Here is a 21,361-nt window from a genome sequence, read left to right as displayed (position 1 = left end):
TGCACTCAAAAAAATGAAGTGTTGAAAAGTAATCGATAAGTGTTATATCAAACACTTCAGCCTAGCTCGTACAGGGACAACACCCTCCTTGCTAATTTTACACTTTCCGAGTGTTGAAAATCTAACACCTCGCTGGTGTTGAATTTATCAACACTTGCAGGTGTCATTGTCACACCCAGTCCCCTAAATTTAGCTCTTCAAAGGTGTTTATTACTCAGTTGATGGGAGAGCTGTAGTAACACCACATGTCTGGCTATTCTTACACTTTTTGCGTGTTGAATATAGCCAACACCTTACTGATGTTCAATTGACAATTGCAGGTGAAATTGCAAACCCCAAATCCCATAAATATAACACTTACACTCAAAAAACGTGATACACAGGTTAAGTAAAATTATACTTAATTTTCATGTGAAATAAGAACACTTAAACATTTAAGTAAAAATTACTTAACTGCTGGTTTGTACAGTTTTACATGTTTATTATGTAATGCAAATACAACACTGTTATGTAAAATTTTGCCAGAGAAGTTTACATAGCACCCATTTAGTAAATATTTTATACAGGTTTTAGGTTAATTATTACCTAGTAATTAGGTGAACAATATATGGATGCATGTTTGAATCGCTCACAGCAGAGAGGTACATTTAAGAGAGAGCAAAAAGCAATGACAACACAAACAATTCAGAATGTGCGATTTTCAGCAATTAAGAACCCTACTACCTTCCTATTCCAGAGGTCCATATATTATATCCCATTAAATGTAAAATAAACAATTTAGGCTATAAAAGTACTGTCTTGTGGAATGAAGTCAACTTAAAGTGCCAACATTTTCAATTGCTACAGTTCAGTTACTTGGTCTTTATTGTTTGCGCATGCCTTTTGGTATTCCAGATTAAACACAAAGAAACAATTCTTCCCAAAGTCCATTTCAAATATGCAACAACTTTAGAGAAATTCTGATCCATGGGATGAAAAAACATGGAGTGCTGTGTATGATGACTGCTACACTACAGTGACTATGTATTTGTTGCTGGCAAATGCCTTTTGGTATTCCAGATTAAACACAAGAAACAACTCTTCCCAAAGTCAATTTCGAATAGGCAACAACTTTAGATATATGCTGATCCGTGGGATGAGAAAACGTAGAGTGCTGTCTCTGATGACTGCTACACTGCAGTTACTTTGTCTTTGTTGTTGGCTCGTGCCCTTGGTATTCCAAATTAAACACAAAGAAACAACTCTTCCCAAAGACAATTCCAAATAAGCAACAACTTTACATACATTCTGATCCGTGAGATGAGGAAACGTGGAGTGATGTCTATGACAACTGCTAAACTGCAGTTACTTTGTCTTTTGTGTTGGCACGGTAAGCATAAAAATCTCGAATCTGGTTGCACTTCACACCACCAGGCAACTGGTAGACAACTTTTTGGAAAAATTCCCAGGCACCGAAACTTGCAATTTGGTATAATTCAGATTTAACGCGTAGAATCATTTGAAGCAACACCAATGGCTTCATAAATGTCCTCTGGGGTAGCGCATGTCTCTCGATGATCACAACTGACTGCTGAGGATGTATTTTGCTTCCTCCAAGAAGTAACACATATTGCTGAGGTCTTTCTGAAATCTTTTGCAAATAGAATTCCAAGTTGATGCTACCTAAGTAACAAAGAAAAGAAAAGAAAATTCCCATCATAATGAAGTTGTGTTAAAACATTCTTGGAGCATAAGCAGTTATTTACATGTACCCCTCACAAAACATTGACATTCCTAAAGAAAATGCACACAATTTAATCAGTTGTGGTTGTCTTCTTCAAGCACGTTTGAAACTAGAAAGCCAGATGGCCTATAGTGATTCCTTGTCAAACAGGAACTTGCATTAAACTTTCATCAGACAATGTAGGCAACTTTTACAACCAATGCATCATGTTAACCATTGTATGCAATTGTGTAGATGGCTATGAACTATAACAGCTAGATCACTTCCATAATATCGCTAAATTATGGTTGGGCCTAAGTCTAAAAGTATCACCGATCCACATCAGCTTCGGCCTACTTGCTACAACTTACAAGCTAAAATGGCAATTAGTGGTAATTATATATTGCATTACATGAATATATGTTTATCCCTTATTAAACATAGTACCAGCGTAACTATAGGCCCATGCCCGATGCTATTAAAAATGCATTGCCTTGAAATAGCTTAAGTATATCCTACTAGTACTACTACTACTTAAAAAAGTGACACGCAGGGTATGCGAAGTTACGGTTAACGCCCAAAAGGAATAGAATGCACTAGGTTACATAAAAGGCCTAGATCAAAGTCCTCCGTCCGTCCGTAGGCAATTCCGTTTAATTTACTTGTATGTAGGTTACACAGATTCGTTGACAATTATGAGTTGACTATGACAAATAGCACCTAGCCTATTATATTAACTTATCGTATGACTTTAACGTTAGGTCTACGTAACGCAAGCGATTCAAATGCATTCGTCTACCCAACTTAGTCGTGGGTCTCTAAGCATATCTCGTTCTTTTCACGTTCACTTACATAATATCAAAACATACCTCCGAATTTTTCAATCAATTCTTCCAGGTCCCAGTCTCCTATAACGTCATTTTCCATGCCATTGTACCTCGTTATCGCACACTGAGTACGTAACGTTATGTGGCTTGCACGTATATATGGCCGTGGTTACTATAGTACATTTAGTAACGATAAATGTTGTCAGTGGTTTAAACACTTAACTTGCACTAAGAATCCAGCTGATGGGAGGTTTGACCAATCGGAATGCTCGAACTGAAAGTACACTTTCTGCAGGTGTAAAAAATACACGCTACATGAATTATGTAACCCTACTCAGGGTCAGAGTAACCCTTCAGGTGTAGGGTGAACGGTTACACCTGGAAAGTGTTCAAATTCTACACTCCATTTTTTTGCGTGTGTTTGCTTCAAGTTCACTTTTGGTACAATCTGTTACAATTTCAGCAATCGATATATCCAAAACGCAATGCAGAAATTGAATACAAATTTCAACAGGATGCTTAGCATATGATTCTTTTTAATAAGTCAAATTTACATTTTCTTCTCAACTTTCCTTTTTAAGGTTTTTGACGTTACAGTCTCTTTTGAGTCAAAAGGTAAAGAACACTTCAACAGACAGTTTTTCAAAATGTAGCAAAAATTTAGAGTAAGCAAATAAGAAATAACCATATGATATCCATTAACAGCGCTAACACTAATGGGAACCTGTCTATCTCATTAATTATTTTCGTTATATTAAAAGTTCTATATTGACGTCATATCATCATAGCTGGAGAGATTTAACTAACTGCGCGTGATCAAAGCGCCCTTAACTTGACTGTTATTTTCGAAGAGTTAGCGTTAACACTAAATATAAACTTTTGTATATTTGTTTGTCGGTGAACTATTTTGAAGCGTTCATGTTATATTCTTCGTGCGCTAAAGGGACCAGTTAAAACATCAAATAGGATATACCGTAAAATCGATAATAAACTAAATTATTAAAATGATGATTTGAAACGGACAGATCATAAATCAATAAAGATAATTATAAAGCGAAACTTGAAATAATATTTAAGAATAAAATGAAAAGTATTGATCGATGATGTTATTGAATTCTCAGTTACTTAATACTATACATTCGTTATTTAAATTCATATGATTTGACGTAACATGACGTCATCTTATTGTCTTCGTGTTAAGAACGATAGTACATAGGAACAGAAAGAAATGAAGAAATGCTGACTTAGAACAAACATATCACAGATATTAATTAATATCACCTCTAAGTTCTTGTAGATCGATTTTAATAACACAATGGTATTGCAGATAACCGATGAATGTCATTTAGTTTTAACATTGACACAATTAATGTGGCTCTACTCTTGTTAGATTTAAGACAGTACGTAACCGATACGTCACAGTTTAAATCAAAATGTAGTAAAAGGAAAAACGAAGACAAATTTTAATCATGCACTCCTAGTTAGCGAGTGTATGTGGATACATTATGTACAGATTTTAACCAAAGCATTCCAAACACGCCTGCTTAAAACAAGACGTTTAGAAATATTAACATAATTAGACGTATTATTAATTTTCTGAGTAGTCAAGTGTTTGTCGGGGTAGAGGTGGGGGGGGGGTGGGAGGTAGGGAAATGGGTCTGGAATTGGGATGAATCATAACATTACATACAATGAAGGTTGTTTTACCCTGCACACGAGGAGTGCGTGGAGAGCGAGAGCAGGTCCAGCAATATCTAATCACGGACACACGAGTAGGTGAACAAACCTTTCTCTTCATTTTTGAAAGTAACGACGACTTTGCTACAAATTGGGAAACAATACAATTAAAAAAACTATGGCACATTACCGTGTAATTCCCATTCTACAAATTAGCGTTCTGATGGTGGTGCAAATAACTACTATAACATCTACTTGGTCACCAATGTGATGGGTTTGTCATCTAACCCCTCCAAAACCCCACCCCACCCCGCTCCTCCAAATACACACAAAGAGTAAGATAGGGATTGTGCTCTCTTACTTTCCTCTCTCAATAGTTGACATCCAAGAAAATATAGTCTCCTATACTGATGACGTAGTGGTTGGTAGATGACGTCATTAGAAGCTTGATTGGGTCTTAGCAAGTTTGAATTAAGCTTGAAGAGCAAACGAATTTAGAGTTAGAAAAGAAAGCATATGTGGACAGTAATTTTATTATTAAAACGTAACAAAGTACTTTTTTTACACTTTACAATACAATACTAAGTAGCCTGAATGATCATGTAAGATATCAACTGTTTGTTTGGAGTTCTTTGTAGTATTTGGAGTTATTAACAGTTTACAAACCTAATATCGTGATATGATGGAGAAGGAATCCACTAAACACCCCATCCCTTCTCCGAAAAATAAAATAAACGCTAGCAATGAAATTCAAATTGTGTACGCTACCTGTGGTTAAATCCGCCTAAAGCTAGGTGGGTAATATATCTGAATTAACAGTGGACGAGTTTCTAATAATTACTCATTCTTTCTTACATGCACTTTTCTGCTATCGTTTTGTTTTAAATGTCATCGAGTTAAATTCAAGAGACAAAAATAGTCAATTTGTTGATTGCTTCTTCAACTTGGTAATCAGTGACGTCACCAGACTACTTCAGTTGGTGGCGAATATGAGGTCGCTGTCTCTTAATAGGAGATAGATAGTGTACAATGAACTCATTACAAACGTTACATATACATCAGGTACAGAAATGGACACTGTAAGATAACATTTATTTTCCCGTCACCGACCACTCTAGTCTCCCAACGACAGCAACGTGACTAACAAAACCTAACAAATTACATTTGTACACTTTAGCGTACACAATGAAGTAGTTGAACATGTAGCATATTAATTAAAGGACGACTTTAATCACAAAATTAATGTTGATATGTTGTGGACCACTGGCTTTCAGTCTAGGCTGCTTTTACTATAACATTTTGTTTACTTTTGAGACATGTTACTTTAAACAGCTGAGTTCATCAGTAAAGGTTACTGAACTTTATAATATAATACGGAGACAGTTATGTCAGTCCATCAAATACAACACAAACCGCAATGGAATGAGAAGACCTCATAGCCTCAAATAACATGTTAACATTGAAGTACACATTCGACATTGACAAATGTAATTGAAAATCATCTAAATTTGTTCTAGTTTAAGAACGAAGTGACCACATTTGATTTCTTTTGGGTTATTGAAATGTATAAAACACATTATTTACATGAATAGTTAGGCTTGTAGTAAGGGGCTGACATCATCAGCAATTTAGCATTAAAGGAGTATTCCAGACATTTAGCATATTTTAAAGGTGAATATCTTACCAAACCAGAAAAGTTTAAGAAACAATAATCCCCCCCCCCCTTTTTTAATGGACATTCTGCTCGAAGTCAAAATGCATATTGAATATTTATTTTTCAAACTTCACTTCTTAATTGTATATGGAATTATTAATATCATTGTACAACCTAATCTCTCTACAAGATCCATTCACAATGAATGTAAAAGTTACAGTCTTCCCCAAGTCACCATTCCATTGTCTTGAGAATATAGGCATTTGATGACGTCACATCATACTAGACTAGTTGCATGTCTATTATACTCTATGTGGCGCTGTTTGTAGTATTTGGGAGGTATTAACGGTTTACAACCTAATCTATTTATTAGATTCTTTCTCACTGAAATTATTGCCATCGTTTTGAGGATTGAGTGAATGACGTCACATTCCTGCTAATGATTGGCGACGCCAGATGAACATGCTTTTTGTATTGAGTTGTAATATAAAAACAAATAAAATGATATATATTAGGTTATATTGTGATATCATACATAATGGGTCAAACAACATACTTAGTAGTAGAATAATAGGGAAGTGATACCTAAGCAAACCCTTCCCCCAGAAAAAGCCAGCAGTACCATGAGCAAACAAGGAATTTAACCAACCAGCTAAACAAAACACCGCGACACGGGACACAAGCCAACCATGTTTCTGTTAATGGAAGGAACTTATCAATCATTTCCATACATTTAATCAGGGATTTGCTTTGTGAAGGAAAAATATAATAAAACCAATTATAGTCGAAGCAAATGATATTAGTGACCAGATAAAATAGATAATCACAGATATAGGAATAAAAATTATGGTTATTGAAGGAGATTATTTTTAATATATTAAGATTTTACAACTAAAGATAGTAGACAATCACTGTAAACAAATACGATGTTAAATACTAAGGTAGAGAGTATATAGCTGTATTGACTTACAGTTAGTTGGACATTGCCTGGTTGAAGTACGCCAAGCTCAACTGGTAACTCTTCTCATCGAATCCCTAAACAAGAGGGAAAATATAAGTAATGAATATGTATAAGGTAACACAGAAACAAAGACAATGCAGTATATAGTTAAATGTTGTAAATCATCATATGCATCCATGTTAAAAGTGTTATTTCAGATAAATCGAGTCATGTAACATAAAACTTTGAATGTTTCAAATGTCTTGGCAATTGTTGTCCTGTTCATTATTATTATTTCAGTTATTATTTTAGGTATTCCTAAAGAGTACGTCTTGCGAATATTTTGTTACTGAACATGATATACACATGAAGGCTTAATCCATCAAACCATGGTCACCTATAGTGGTCGCTCTGATTCCATGCTCGAAAGGATTTGTGAAGATTGAATTCTATAAAAACGTTCTTCTGTTTGCTTGAAATATTCCAAATAAGTATATAAATTACAAAATGAATAGCATATGTCAACCCATATTGACTCATAGCACAAGGATAATATCCTTTCACAATCTACAAAAAAAAAGGTTTATGTGTAAAACAGGATTACTGTACAAGAATCAGTTCCCTTATCGCCACACCCCATCCTCTTCCCTGCCGGTAACCATCAAATGACCTATTCAGGGAATTTCCCCTTGATATCACGATGACTCAATCAATGCAACCCAATGTACTATCACACATTGGTGCGATGCAGGGAAATGTTCCGTCCTGTTTATAAGCTGATCCCGTCTAGCTGAGTAACCATTTTCAATTAATTGCAAAGTTTAACATTCTCATCGTTATGAAAGTTCGACAATTTATTCAAACATTCATTTAATCGTTACAGAACCATATCCAGGTCACTCAGCTCTCATTATGTATTTTTTTTTTAAGAATTCACAAATGTAGGAGAGAAATCAAATTGGACATTGACTCATCCCTTGTTCCTGTATAACTTTGAAACCAATCCGATCCTTTCGTCTAAAAGTTAAATGAAATGTTGGGTAGGCCATGTCACTACTGGTGTACCTTTAATACAGAAATTCCCTGAATTGACCATTATTTAAATGTAACGGGATAGAAGATTAATGAATGCGTCCAGTTACAGACAATACATAATAATGGACGTTAAATATGAATCTAAGAGACTGACTTCGGTCAGCTTGCGGCTTTGATTAGCCAATGATGGCTTTTTTCGAGTTCCTGCTTGCAGGAGGATATAAATTACATATATGAACAGTTTAGGTGTTAATTATTAATGCATATTATAGTGCGAAAGAATATTAACAGTTTAAGCCTTAAATGCGAAAACATAGTCTTTCTTGCTAGCTACCTTATTTCCCAAACTATAGTTTAATCATCGACACATCGTTCTGATTTATAACCAGTCTAATTAACCGTCCCAATAACACCATTTTACAGATGAACGGAGGAAAAAAGGGGGGGGGGGGAGGGCGGACTCAGACCGGTGTAAAAAATAAGTATAATAAATTGTAATTCACTGAACATTTGAAACTCATATACGCTCTCTGTCCGTCTTCACGCCGTTGTCAGCTGCTTTCTTAAAAGAATCCGTGACAGTAATTCATTGCTAGCTCATTTTGACTAACTTTAGATAGGTTTGGTAAAATATAAAGAAATTGGCTTTCATATTGCAAAAATAAATGCAGACTAAAAACAACGGTGACCGTATAGACAAATTAACTCTACTAGGTTGTGCTAACAAATAATCAAGTAATTGAGATAACAACCAGCGTTAACCGTTTCGAAATCTTACTGTAGGCTTTGAACTGACACACATTTGGGAAGTATATTGCTCAATAAATGTTTTTTTTTTTTTTTTAAGGTTTATGTTGAAAGAGAGTCGACTCTCATGCACGCAGATTCATCCTAATCACTATAGTGTCGTTAGCTACCTACACCGTTGCTGTCATGTCTTTTATATAAACGGACCTGAACTGGAACTTACTTGATGCACCCCTCCTCCATTTAATCCACTCTGTAATGGATTACTGTATGACGTCATCACTCAGTCACTAAAACATCAACCGTTCATTTCTACTAGTTTCCTTACATGTCATATGACAACAGTTCGCTCCGAGTTAGTGATTTTATGACACAGTGTATGCTCTCGTTTCACAATGATTCATGATGCTATTACCTAACGGATACAATCCTAAACCATCCCCAACCCCTCCCCGACCCCAGGGAATGATTCTAATGATTTTAATATATCAAAGAATACCGGAGTAGAGATTTATGGTAGATTTGAGCAAAGACTTCTACAGTTAGCCCTTTGTGTGTAGAGAAAATTGTTACGCTATAAAAGTAACATTCAAAATGTTAATTTTTTTTTATCAGTTCCTTTCACGGTCAATAAACTGTGAACAAAATTTTCACGGAGAAATTAATGAACAAAGGATGTTCTACAAGAAAATTGTAAATATCTTCTTTTATACTTTTGGTATTGGTAACGAATTATGATATGCACATCAGCAGAGTGAAAAAAAATAATCATGAAGCATCTGCCGGCGAGAGGGGATTGACAGCTGAAAAGTTATTTTCCAATATTGTGTGAGGCTTGTAACACACCATAACACCGGACTAAACTTATTTTAAAGTCTATCCGTTTCTTAGTTTAGCATTACTTTGACCGTGTGTGCGGAAGTAAGATTATTTAGACCTCATCTAAACTTGACATTGAGAACGGTGCTATCATCATTACGAGGTATAGACTTGTAACTGCCCTATCTGAATTCCCTTTTCGATACACGACAATTATAAATCTTTCCCCGTGATGAGAAACAAAGTTTAATGCTCGTTTGTCTTATTTCTTTGTTTCACATTAATTAATACCTCTGTGTCTGTTACTAAAATTACCGTTACTAATTAACAGGAACATGAATATAGCCTATGTCTCGCTTACCTCTTCTCCTGGTAATTTGCCATTTTCGTCACAGGCCTGAAAGGAAGAGAAATATTATATTCATGAGATTTTGAAATTGAATTTCAGGAAAATATACTATAGCGAAGCAAAAAGTATATATATTTGGATCATATATCTTCACAAATATCACAGTAAACTATTCCTGGCAGGTAAACGCACATCTACATTGAACACCCTAAAGTCAATAAAGGAGACAGACTCGTCAATGTAAGATGCACGGACTTAATAACATGAATATAAACATCAGCTTTATGTTCAAATCCGTCATCACACACTGATTGACGTCATTAAACACTGAGTGACGTCATCATAATGAACTTCTCACGACAAGAGAAAAGAGAGCAGTATTCAAAGATAAACCCCATAACCTCGTGGTTGTATCGATGTAATGGCAAAAAAAGAAAAATATTGGTTAGCCCACAAAGATTTATATTAGCTACCCCCAACACCCCCCCCCCATCCCCCTTCGTCTTAGATGGTATGTTTCTATCGTAATGTTGATCGAGTAGAGATATCATGCAAGTTTGGGAAATCCAGTTGTATGATGAACACATAAAATAAGAGCCATAAGGGGAGAATTAAATAGACTAGTCTAGATCTGTTAACATTGCAAAACAATCCTGAAATATAATAAACCCTGTATAGACTACTTTCTTTCTCAATTTACCCTGGGTGTGTGTATATGTTTAATTGGAAGTTTTTACATGCGAACATAATCAATTTTCCAATAGTTGACTCTCTCAGTTCAACGTTAGGCTGGGAACATTTAGACCAGTAAGCAACGGTCTGTAAATTAAGGATTATTTAGAGTGGGTTTATGTAACCGATACTCCCTACGTGTCTATTAGACTAGGCAGAAACCGCGTGAGCTCGACATTGCTTTGTCTCTATGTATTAGCTTACTCGGACTTGGTTTGGGTTGCTCATATACTCTATAGAACGCTGTTAGGACTCGAGAGTGCCATACTAGAACCAAGTCGTCTCGGACTTGGGTCGGGATAAGGAATAATTTTACTCTACTTACATCAGAGTGTTTCTTATCCAATAATATACAGACATATTGAATGGTTCTGATAGCAAGAGTACTAATAACAATAGGTACCATGTGAGGATACAAGGCTCGGATGTTGCATTATATTATCGTCAGCACTTAAATATAATTATACAAAATTAATTTGCCCGGTGGTAAATTTTACAAAATCAACCACATTACTAGGTACTTTGAATACCCCACCCCCCCCTCTCCTCCCACTCGGGCCTGAGCTCCTTCAAGATACTGCTTTTTTTAAGCTTTTATTTAGCAGTTATTCAAAAGACGAAAGGAATATGACAAATATTTTAAAGAGGATGGTAGAAAAAGACGTTTCTTGAAAATGAATTAAAAACCTTAAATTTAATCTTTTAGTTAAACTTTTAAGTATTCACCTCTCCTTAATTTTCCTAGTATGTTAAAGTACATGAAGTTGATGAAACCTACCTAAACAATCCATTTGTTTCTTAGTTTCAAGTTAAACCCAGATACGCCCTTTCATATATAAGCCTGCTTGGACCCACACATTCATATCAGTCACTTATATATATATATATATATACATTAATTTAAATAAATAATGAAATATAATCAATATGGATCCTTCAAATCCCATTACAACTCAAACTACTAACACCGATTAACATTTAATGATTGCTGTATTGCTGCATGCAGTGACGTCAGAGTTAAAGAATCTAGAGATGAAAATTATCTATCGATATTTTCACCAATAAAACATTTTGACTAAGAAACACTGGTAGCACGATAGATTAATTTCTCTTTATATGTTTTTATCTGTTTGAATATTCTCTATCTTAAAATTAAGAATGTTAATTCACAAGACAATAACTTCTATAAGGAGAGCACATAGGAGTCTACATGCAGAGAAAGAAGGACAACAATAATTAGAAAAATATGACGAAAGTGCTGGAGTACGAGCGTGGAAGGGAGACTTCCATTTATTTGTACCAACGTCGTCACAAGGTTTCTAACGTATAATGTGTTTTGTACAATATATATACATCCTGGACAAATAACTCCTTGTCCTAGGTCAATTGCAGATTTAACTTTAAATATAATTGTCGTTACCTCAGTATGGGGACCTAGACCCCTCCCCCCCCCCCTTCCAATTAGAATCTCTAAGGAAGTTTTGTTTTCATCTTTAATATATTATTTAAAAATAACGAATCAAACCATAGGAAGTGTGCCATTACAATAAGTAGGCAATACGTAGAATTTTATGACCAATTGTCTTTAATTGGGTTAAAGTTTACTGAATTAGAATAATGTCCTAAATTGCAACGTGTGATTAACAGGGTGGGAATTTGGCAAAAAAAGTTGGTAAGCAATTTTTCATTTTTTGATGAAATGTGCTTACCAACATGAGCCAAGATTTCTCAGTTAGTAAGCACAATTCATGAATCGGTAAGCACAGCACAATGACCTGAAAAATTAACAAATATCAAGTCGTGCTGTTTAATATGCGACCAATCAAATGAAGGCAAGTACAACCATACCAGCACATCCTGTGATCTAGTATCCAGTCAGAGCCACATAGAGGGTGATGCAGATGCACATGGTTCCAGAAGAGTCTGCTCTGGTCACCAATCACCAACAGATGTCATCATCAACGTTGAAGGAAGATGGAGACTACACAGTACACTCCAAAGAAACGTGGGGTTTGCCGGACTCTGCCCTTTTTGAACGGCAAAGCATGTTCACTAAAAAGTTCGCGGAAAGCACGCTATAAACATGGCTGCAAAGTGCAGTATTCATGATGCAAGTTTCGTACAAATATTTTAACGAACGTTTCACAGAATCTGGGAATTTCATATGCAGTAATAATTTAAAAATTAATGAATAACTGCAATAATTTCGAAGTAAATTATTTCACGAAGCACAGTAATATTTCGCTGCTGATGTTATTTTCGGCTGATGTTATAAAACGGCATACAACACACAGCAAGTCAAAAGAGCAAGTGGGCAACCCATCTCGAATGTAAACAACTTCTTAAACCGGCCATGTGCCGTATACATTTGCGCTGCACCGACAGTGTACTTTTGCATTAGTAGACCTACATAGTGCAGTGCTGACTAGGGTTGGGCGATATATCGAAAATTCTTATTATCTCGATAAAAAAATTTTAACACGATTTTTTTGGAGTATTGAACAAATGACGATAATTTCTTGTGAAAGAAATTTGAAATAACTGTGGATAAAAATGCGATTATCCTTTCTACGTTTTATGTGTAAATATTATTCTAGCATTCCATGGTTAAGAAAGTTGAAAAAAAAATAAAGTTTATCAACTTCATTCACTGACTTTTGAACTTCGTAAAAAACCCGTCCTTTACAACATTAACTGTATAGAGAAAAACAGCTCGAAAATCAGTAGAGAAGTTACCAATTGTGTACGAACAGTAAGTTGGTACACCTTTCAAATTTTACGAAAGATCGAGCAAAATACTTTCGAAAAATTCACGCGAAACTGGCATATCGTGCTAAATGCAACAAATGTCATGTAAACAAGGCTCTAGTACACCCATTTATGAATAAACCATACGACCACATCTGCTGTTAAGCGGAGGAAAAAGAAAGTATTTTCTAGAATTTCCACAATAAAAGGACAAATAATTATCCTACCATAGTTAAGAGTATAGTACATAGCCTAACCACTTCGTCGGTTACGGATCTCACGTAACCAGAAAAACACAACTAATTGTATTTTGCGAAGTTGACGTTTTCTACAAGGACATGGAAACAATATTTAGTATTTAGTTAATCATGCCAAGTGGCCTAAAACATGGGATTGCAAGGTTTACTTTCATAAAGATGGCCATACTGTAGCTATTGGGGCCTTGATACAGGGGCGTAGCGAGCGGGGGGGTGTGGGGGTGTCACACCCCCCCCCCAATAATTTGGTCGCTGTCGGCAAATTTTGGGTCTGTCGGCAAAAGGAGAAAAGGTGAAGAGAGCGGAAGGGGAAGAAAGAAGGAAAGCTGAATAGAGAAAAGGAGAACGGGACCTTCTTCCGTGCCAAATTTGACTTAAAATATGCACCAGATTGCATCTAAGGACGTTTCAAAACTAAAAATTTTCCAAATGGGAGGGGTAGACCCCCTACCCTTAGACCCCTCCCCCATTTCAGTCACCACTTCCAGATCCGTCGTCAAATCAAATTTTACTTAAAATATGCACCAGATTGCATCTAAGGACGTTTCAAAACTAGAAATTTTCCAAAAGGGAGGGGGACACCCCCTCCCCTTAGACCCCTCCCCCATTTCAGTCACCACTTCCAAATCCGTCGTCAAATCAAATTGTACTTAAAATATACACCAGATTGCATCTAATGACGTTTCAAATCTAAAAAATTGCCAAAGGGGAGGGGCACCCCCTCCCCTTAGACCCTTGCCCCATTTCAGTCACCACTTCCAGATCCGTCGGCAAATCAAATTCTCCACACCCCCCCCAACAAAAACCCCTTCGCTACGCCCATGCCTTGATATCGTGCTATGTCTGTATGGTATAGACTGTGCCTCGTGTATCATGGGGAACAGATTGTTTTGTTCATGCGGATGAGTCGGTTGGCTTGAGGTGTGTTTTTACCTCCATGGTTTTACTTACCTTAATGTTACGGGGATATAAATTTTCTTCAACGTCTAAGATAATATTTCGCATAACTTTACCGATCCTTTACTGACTGACCTAATTAATTCTAGAGTGGAGTCAAAATAGTTTACTCCATGAAAAGTTTTTTCGAAACGTGCCAAAAATGTTAACAAACAGGTGTTAGACAGGGGGAAGGTAACTGGGAAAATCCGCAGCACATGTACATTAGCCTACTGTGATATTTAAGTAGGGGTAAACACTGCAGTTAACTTGTAAGCTGATGTACGTACAGTATAGTGCGCGCTGTTCATTGTTAGGCAGTCTAGAAACCGGGCTTTGCCGAACGTAGTTTGTTTCATAATATCGTCAGTTTTGCTAGCTGCGCGACAAATTAATCCTCCGTAACTTAGAAGCAGATTGCAGATAAGCCTACTACAGTCCGATGCAGTCACTTACGGTCAGAACTTTTGGTACGCTCATTACAAGGGTGTGTAGTACTAGGCCCATTTGATTTTCTTATGTTGGTAAGCCATATTTTCATTCCAGTACGCTAGCGTACCGGCGTACCGTAAAATTCCCACCCTGGTGATTAAATGAATTACCACTTCAATAATGCGCACACACCTATCTAAACATTTACAGTTGTACAAGGTTTCGTTTCGTGTTAAATTAATAATATAATACAACAACGGATATGGCTGCTTTAGGACCACATGAATATGGTTCTATATCAGATGAAAGGACGTTGAAAGAGAGGAGTAGGGACAGTTTATAATAAACCATGGAAAGTAGTTGTTGTATAGCACCAACGGAAAGTAGAGCAAAAAACAAAGCTTAGGATCATGATAAAAGGGTCATGAAAACTTTGTAAACTCATCACAAAGGTTTCTAAAGTATACTGTGAGCCTAACAGGAAGTAGACACTTGAGAACATGTAAGATTTCGCCTATTTCAAGAATGTCGGGTGAAATGAAGATCATATCCTAGATTAACGCTCTGACATACAGTGACCTGTATTTTATAATTATGTCGCAAACCTCACTGATCTGTAACAGTTTAAACAAATCTAATAAAAAGATATATTTTATTTTGTCAATATCTTAAACTTAGATAATCACCAAGACTAATTTGAAGTCTCTATAGCTATGCATACTGTAGCACTTTCAACAATGTAAACAAACATGTTTTAGTCCGGAGCGGCTGCAACAGAATGCCAACAGCGATATAGACTATATGACTATGTTTTGTCTGTAATACCAGACAGTTGTATCTGTAAATCAGCTTAGTCTGTACTTAAGACAAATCCCTCTTATGACATCGTCAAAGGTGATGTTTCAGATATAGCATTAATTATACCATTTTGGTCGCGAGGGATAATTCTTACATCAATAATGGTGTATAATAAAAAATCAGATTTAAAATCCCCAAAATTATAATCTGAAACATTTACATCTCTTCCGTTAACTCATTATTCCTTTGAGCGTTTTGATTGGACAATTCCTATTGTATTGAGAAGACATGAACTATTCGTATGGAACACCCACTGTATCCTGCACTTAAGGTATTTTGACCCCGGTCACAAGTACATTTTCTCAGACATAACGATGGTCCGACCATGGTACGATTTGCGTGTGACCGCTCTCTACTATGGTCTGACGATCGTCCGACCATCGTCCACTAAAGATGGTAATTAGCATCATTAGCCCCGAATTAACATGGTGCGACCATCGTTAGCAGGAATAACCATGCGTGTGACCGCAATTGCGTTGTCCGACTACGCATTTTAGCATGAACACTGACCTCGGCCGGAAATCCCCGATTTCAATCCCTTGACATAGCGACGCGTGCCTAGATACATCCCAGCCAGCATGCCCAGCTGGGGCCCAATTGGGTTTCACTCGGTTGAATTGGGCCTGGTTGGGCCAGGGCCAGCCCACTCAGTGCCCATTCGGGCACAATACAGTTTGGCCCTTCTGGTTAACATACTTCAAAACATTATTGAGATGTTCAACACATACTTGTTTTTTTGCTTTGGAAAGCTTAGGTTCTTCCTTAGGCCACCAATCCTTGACAACAGTTAATTCATTAACGTAGTGGCCCAATTGGGACAGACTCGGTTTTTGATCAGGTTGGCCCTCATGTATGGCCCGCTTCGGGCCCATTCGGGAGCAAGACGGTTTCACCAGGGGCTTTCTGTGACTGCGTCGAGTGGGGGGGGGGGGGTGTACGGACCCAAATTTACCGACCAAAATTGATTGTTAGCAATCTCGCTCGAAAAAATGAGGTTAGTCTGCGAAAAATATGTTAAATTGGTAAGATTGTTAGCCGAAAAAACTGACAAGAAAAGAAAAAGAAAAGAAAGAAGGTCATCAGTATATTTGATTTTACCGAGGAACTCACGAACACCCCCCACCCCCCCCCCCCCGTACGGTACGCCCCTGGGTTTCACTCTTTCGGCTGACCTACTTCAATGTATATATCTCATTTCCACACTGCACTATCGTTATGACAAAGCCAACTGGCAACACTGATTCCCGAATTAGGCGCGTTTTATTGCCACCAATACGTATCGCGCTCCATATGCCCTCACGTGATCATTCTACGGCAATAAAGCTAAAGAAATGACCGAGAACGCTTTCCGAAATCCGATATGATTCAACGAAATCCATCGAAATAATTCAATTCATAATTGATCATTCAATCATTCACTCGAAAGGAGTTGGTACTCGGTGAGTATTTTGGAACATTTTTTTTTCTGTGAGGGTGTGACTCATTTGGGTGAATTTGTAGCAAGTTTTATTTCCTTGCACCCTCATCTCCGGAAGTGTAAACTTTCTGTGACGGGTTTCCTCGTTTGGAAAATACTCTAAGGGACTCACCAGAGGAATACATGCGTCATCTTAGCTTGGGACCTCCGCGACATGTGGATTATTACTATTACGAGTACCAGCTGACCTTTATTAATATACTTAATTACAGCTCTACACGCATATCTTTACCTCGGGAACTTCAACCCTTAATATCTATATTTGTTCGGACATTGCCCGCTCGTGTAATTTCCTGCTCCGCGAGCTCTTGGCCTAACGATCACCCCCTGTCCGCGTCGCAGGTGATTATTGTTTATCAGCGTAGCCTAGCGTGGTTGCTGTTCATAGGATGGTAAGCCTAGGCACCCTATAGTCTACTACTACTTCGCGCCACCTTCTGGAAGTTCCAACCACGGCTTGGCGTAAAGATTCTCACGCCACCGATCTAAGCTTGGACTGAGCGACGGTGCACTGTGTGTATTTTCGTGTATTGGAGGACCGACCACTTTTCATTTAATTTTACTAGACGGACTGATCCAAATTATTAGATCAGAGGTTTGTTTTACAATACCCTTAATCTAGTATAAGTTATAGCATTATCAGGCAACTAGCCTAGACCTAATGGCATGTCATTTCGTGTATTACTCGCGACAGCCTATCCTTACGGTCTACATAGACTTAGACTTTTACAGTTGCAGAGCAATCGCGGTTGGTGTATTATTATAAACTTTTCATAGATAAGTCTCCTTGTTCGTTTTCAAATACACCTGTCTGGTAGTGGATCACCACGCATTAATTTTCTCTTTGTAACCGATTCAACGGCATATTCTTTCGATCACTATCGTAGGCCTGAAGGACCTGTACGTAGCATAGACTTTGTAATTAGAAGAGGAGCCACTGTTGCAGACTTGCTTCTGTATACCATAGATAAGCTACGTCACTATCCTACCAACGACTGGGTCATTCTTCGCTGTGCTGCAGACATTTAACAACCTTACGGAATTGGCCAGCAATTCTTCAGGTCACAGAGTTCTCCGTCGATCTCCAGTTACTGCTCCTTGGCTAATCTCACGTCTCCAACATTTTAAGGACGCTGTTCAACGAGAGCACCCACCAATTACTGTTGCCTTTATTACTATTCCTACAGCCTCCTTTGTTAAGTTCCGGGAAAGTAGGCAGCTGTTTTCGCCAATACTCACTACTGAACAACTCAAGGCCTGTCAACACGATCTCGACAATCAATTGGACGCAGTCAACCTATTCATCCGTTGTTTCAATCATCAACCGCAAGACAATTTCAACATTCGTAAATATGTATTTTTCATGTTCAAACTTTTTTTACATTTTTGTAGATTAAAGGGGGCATTTATTCAAACTGTAGTTCACCTATCTGATACTTAGAGCATTGAAAATCATATCGGTAGCCCTATTTCCATATTCATAGCATGTTCAGTTACCAAGATATGACTGTTTGCAGTTTGTTGTTTAATAGGAGTAGAATGGCCACACCATATTTTTCATGTCAATACCTGGCTATTACTAAAAGTATTATATTTCCCTTTGAAATATATATAATATGTTTCCACACATTCCTTACATGTGAAATAAATAATTTTGTGTAAACATCATCTAAATCCCAAGTGCTGACATAACATGTTAACATTTTAGAACGGATAGGGTTATAACTTCCATGTTTATATGACTATGAATAACAATTTAAAACATAGGAATTGCTACAAACCTAAGGAACTGATGTCATCAAATATTAGTGTTGCCGTTCTATTTGATTTCTTAGGAATTTTCCAAATGCTCATATTCTGTCGCACTCAATTTTTCCAACTGTCGCACTCTAATTTTCACATATTCTTGTAATTTGTGAGTGTCCTAAAATTTTCGGTCAAAATTGACCTTTAATCAGTCATATTTACCACGTTTTCCTTGTCATATTGAGAAATTTATCTCGCGATCCTTATACTCCACCATAACAAAACTTTGTATGATTTTGAATATTCTAAAAGAAATGCCTAGAACTACTGTACAACGTTCAGCTTCAATTTGGTTAATTTACGTATTAATTTTGCTATTAGGTGGGTTGACCCTGTTCACTAGCTTACATTGGCACTATGGTATGTACAATTGAAACACCCAATGCTAATCTATGGAAGCTTAAAAGTGCCATCAACATAAGAAAAACTTTGCCCCATAAATTGACATTTTTCAGTCTATTGTTTAGATAGCAAAATAAAATCTTATCAAATATCAGAAAATGTTGGATTGCTCAGTTTCTTTAACTGAGCAATTGAAAAATTTTCTGAAAAACGTTTAATTGAAAACTAATCATATCTCGTCAATTGGACATTTTTCTGCAAAATGTTTAATTGACAACTTATCATATCTCGTCAATTGGAAATGTTGCTGCGAAATGTTCAATTGTTCACTTCATTCCATCTGAGCAATTGAAATATTTTCTGCACAATGTTTAATTAACAACTTATGGTATCTCATCAACTCAACATAAATATTTTTCTGCAAAATGTTTAATTGTTCATTTCATTCCAAATTCTCAGCTGGAATGAAGTGAACAATTGAAATTGTTTCATGTGAGTGATAAATAGCCCCCCCCCCCCCCAGGAAAATAATATTAAGCGTGTTAGTAAAAAGCACTGTATTTTTTGGTAATTCACTATGTCGTCGCATATAATTTGTTGAAAAAAAAGTTTTCCCTTTCGTTACATTAACATAGCTTTTGTAGTCAGTAGTCTATGTAGCCTTCAAGCAGATAACTATACTCAGTTGCTTACTGTGTAGTGAGGGCCAGTGGTACAGATGTATCGAAAAATAATTCCGCATAATTCCACATGGTAATGTTGATGAGTAGTACGGGGGGGGGGGGGGGTACAAGGCAGCAGTTGGAATTTTCTGGCTCCAAAATCCATCCAGTTGGAATTTCAGCCACTACACCCCCCCCCCCCCCCCATCATCAGGCCTTAGCTACGTCCCTGTGTAGAGATGGGATGGATAGCTACTGGCATGATTTTTAAAGCTTGATAACATACATAAATCACATTTTGAGTACACTTGCCCTTTAATGTGAATTTTTATGCTTAGTACTAAACCATTCCATTCTTTTTCATAGTGTCGTATCTACATTAAACGATTATACACCTTAATTCTTGCTCATCAATGTTCTTTATTCTAGAGTACATCCATCCATTTATATTTTTGTGTTTTCCAGATTTACTGTAGCAATATTTTTTATTACCTATGTCATTATCTTGTCATAAAACATAGAAGATGTTTATTCTCACCTTGCCAGAAAAAGTAAGAGTTCCGCTTTCGGTCACGATTTTAAATGAGTTCATGTTTTTATGATTCCATTTGATCTAGAGGATACATACTGTTGGCCCTGAGCAACGTTAGCATTGCATTTGCAATGCAAAAGTATGTGCAATATATAGCATCTTGCCCTCATCGTTAACATTTGCAGGGTTTGCCTGGACATTCTTTTCTTTCTCCAAATGCCAAAATGCTCCCTCAAATTAGGATGCATATAGTTTCAGTTCTGAGAGTTTCATATTTTTTCTTTAAATTAAAATGTAATTATGGAGTTTATGAATTATTGTTTAGTTTTCATTGTTGTCTTCTTGAAAAATATATTTCAATGAATGTAGACATGAATACATTTGTTTTTATTTGGATTTGTTTCTGAGGCAATTAATCTCTGCTGTACCACGACAGTACATGAACGGTTCAAGTGTTATTGATTCAACAACCTACTATAATATGTGGGACACAAGTGCAACCAAGCTATATCCAGCTCTTCTCTCGTCCTTTGGATGATAGGGGCGACTACACTTTCACGCTGAGACAAACTTATGACTTTTACAAACACTTCCTGCATGCTCCCAGGGCTGTTATTTTACGTCCCCATCCCATGGTCGTGATTGAAACTTGGCCTTCAGCCACTTTCCCCGAATGCTGAGAGGTGGTAAACCTGTAGATAACTGAACTATTTTAAGGGACACAGTGAAACAGCTGGGCTTAAAATTTGGACCACACAGTTGGCCCAGTTGGGCCCAGTGTGGGTTTCACTTGGGTCAAGCCCAATCAACTGGGCCCGAAATGGGTCCC

General features: G+C 37.0%; 1 protein-coding gene and 1 long non-coding RNA gene across 9 annotated transcripts in view; both read left to right on the top strand.

Annotated features, from left to right (window-relative positions):
- Positions 1–21,361, top strand: part of LOC139970087 (uncharacterized) — an 853,056-nt gene that overhangs the window by 711,021 nt on the left and 120,674 nt on the right. The window lies entirely within an intron of this gene.
- On the top strand, positions 16,279–20,900 carry LOC139970121 (uncharacterized). The gene is made up of 2 exons (XR_011794026.1): positions 16,279–17,785; positions 18,378–20,900. It is a non-coding gene; the product is annotated as an uncharacterized lncRNA (long non-coding RNA).

This window comes from Apostichopus japonicus, chromosome 7 (assembly GCF_037975245.1).
Source record: "Apostichopus japonicus isolate 1M-3 chromosome 7, ASM3797524v1, whole genome shotgun sequence".
Taxonomy (NCBI): domain Eukaryota; kingdom Metazoa; phylum Echinodermata; class Holothuroidea; order Aspidochirotida; family Stichopodidae; genus Apostichopus; species Apostichopus japonicus.
Note: the sequence above shows the minus strand (reverse complement) of the source record. Positions and strands in the feature narration are given on the sequence as shown.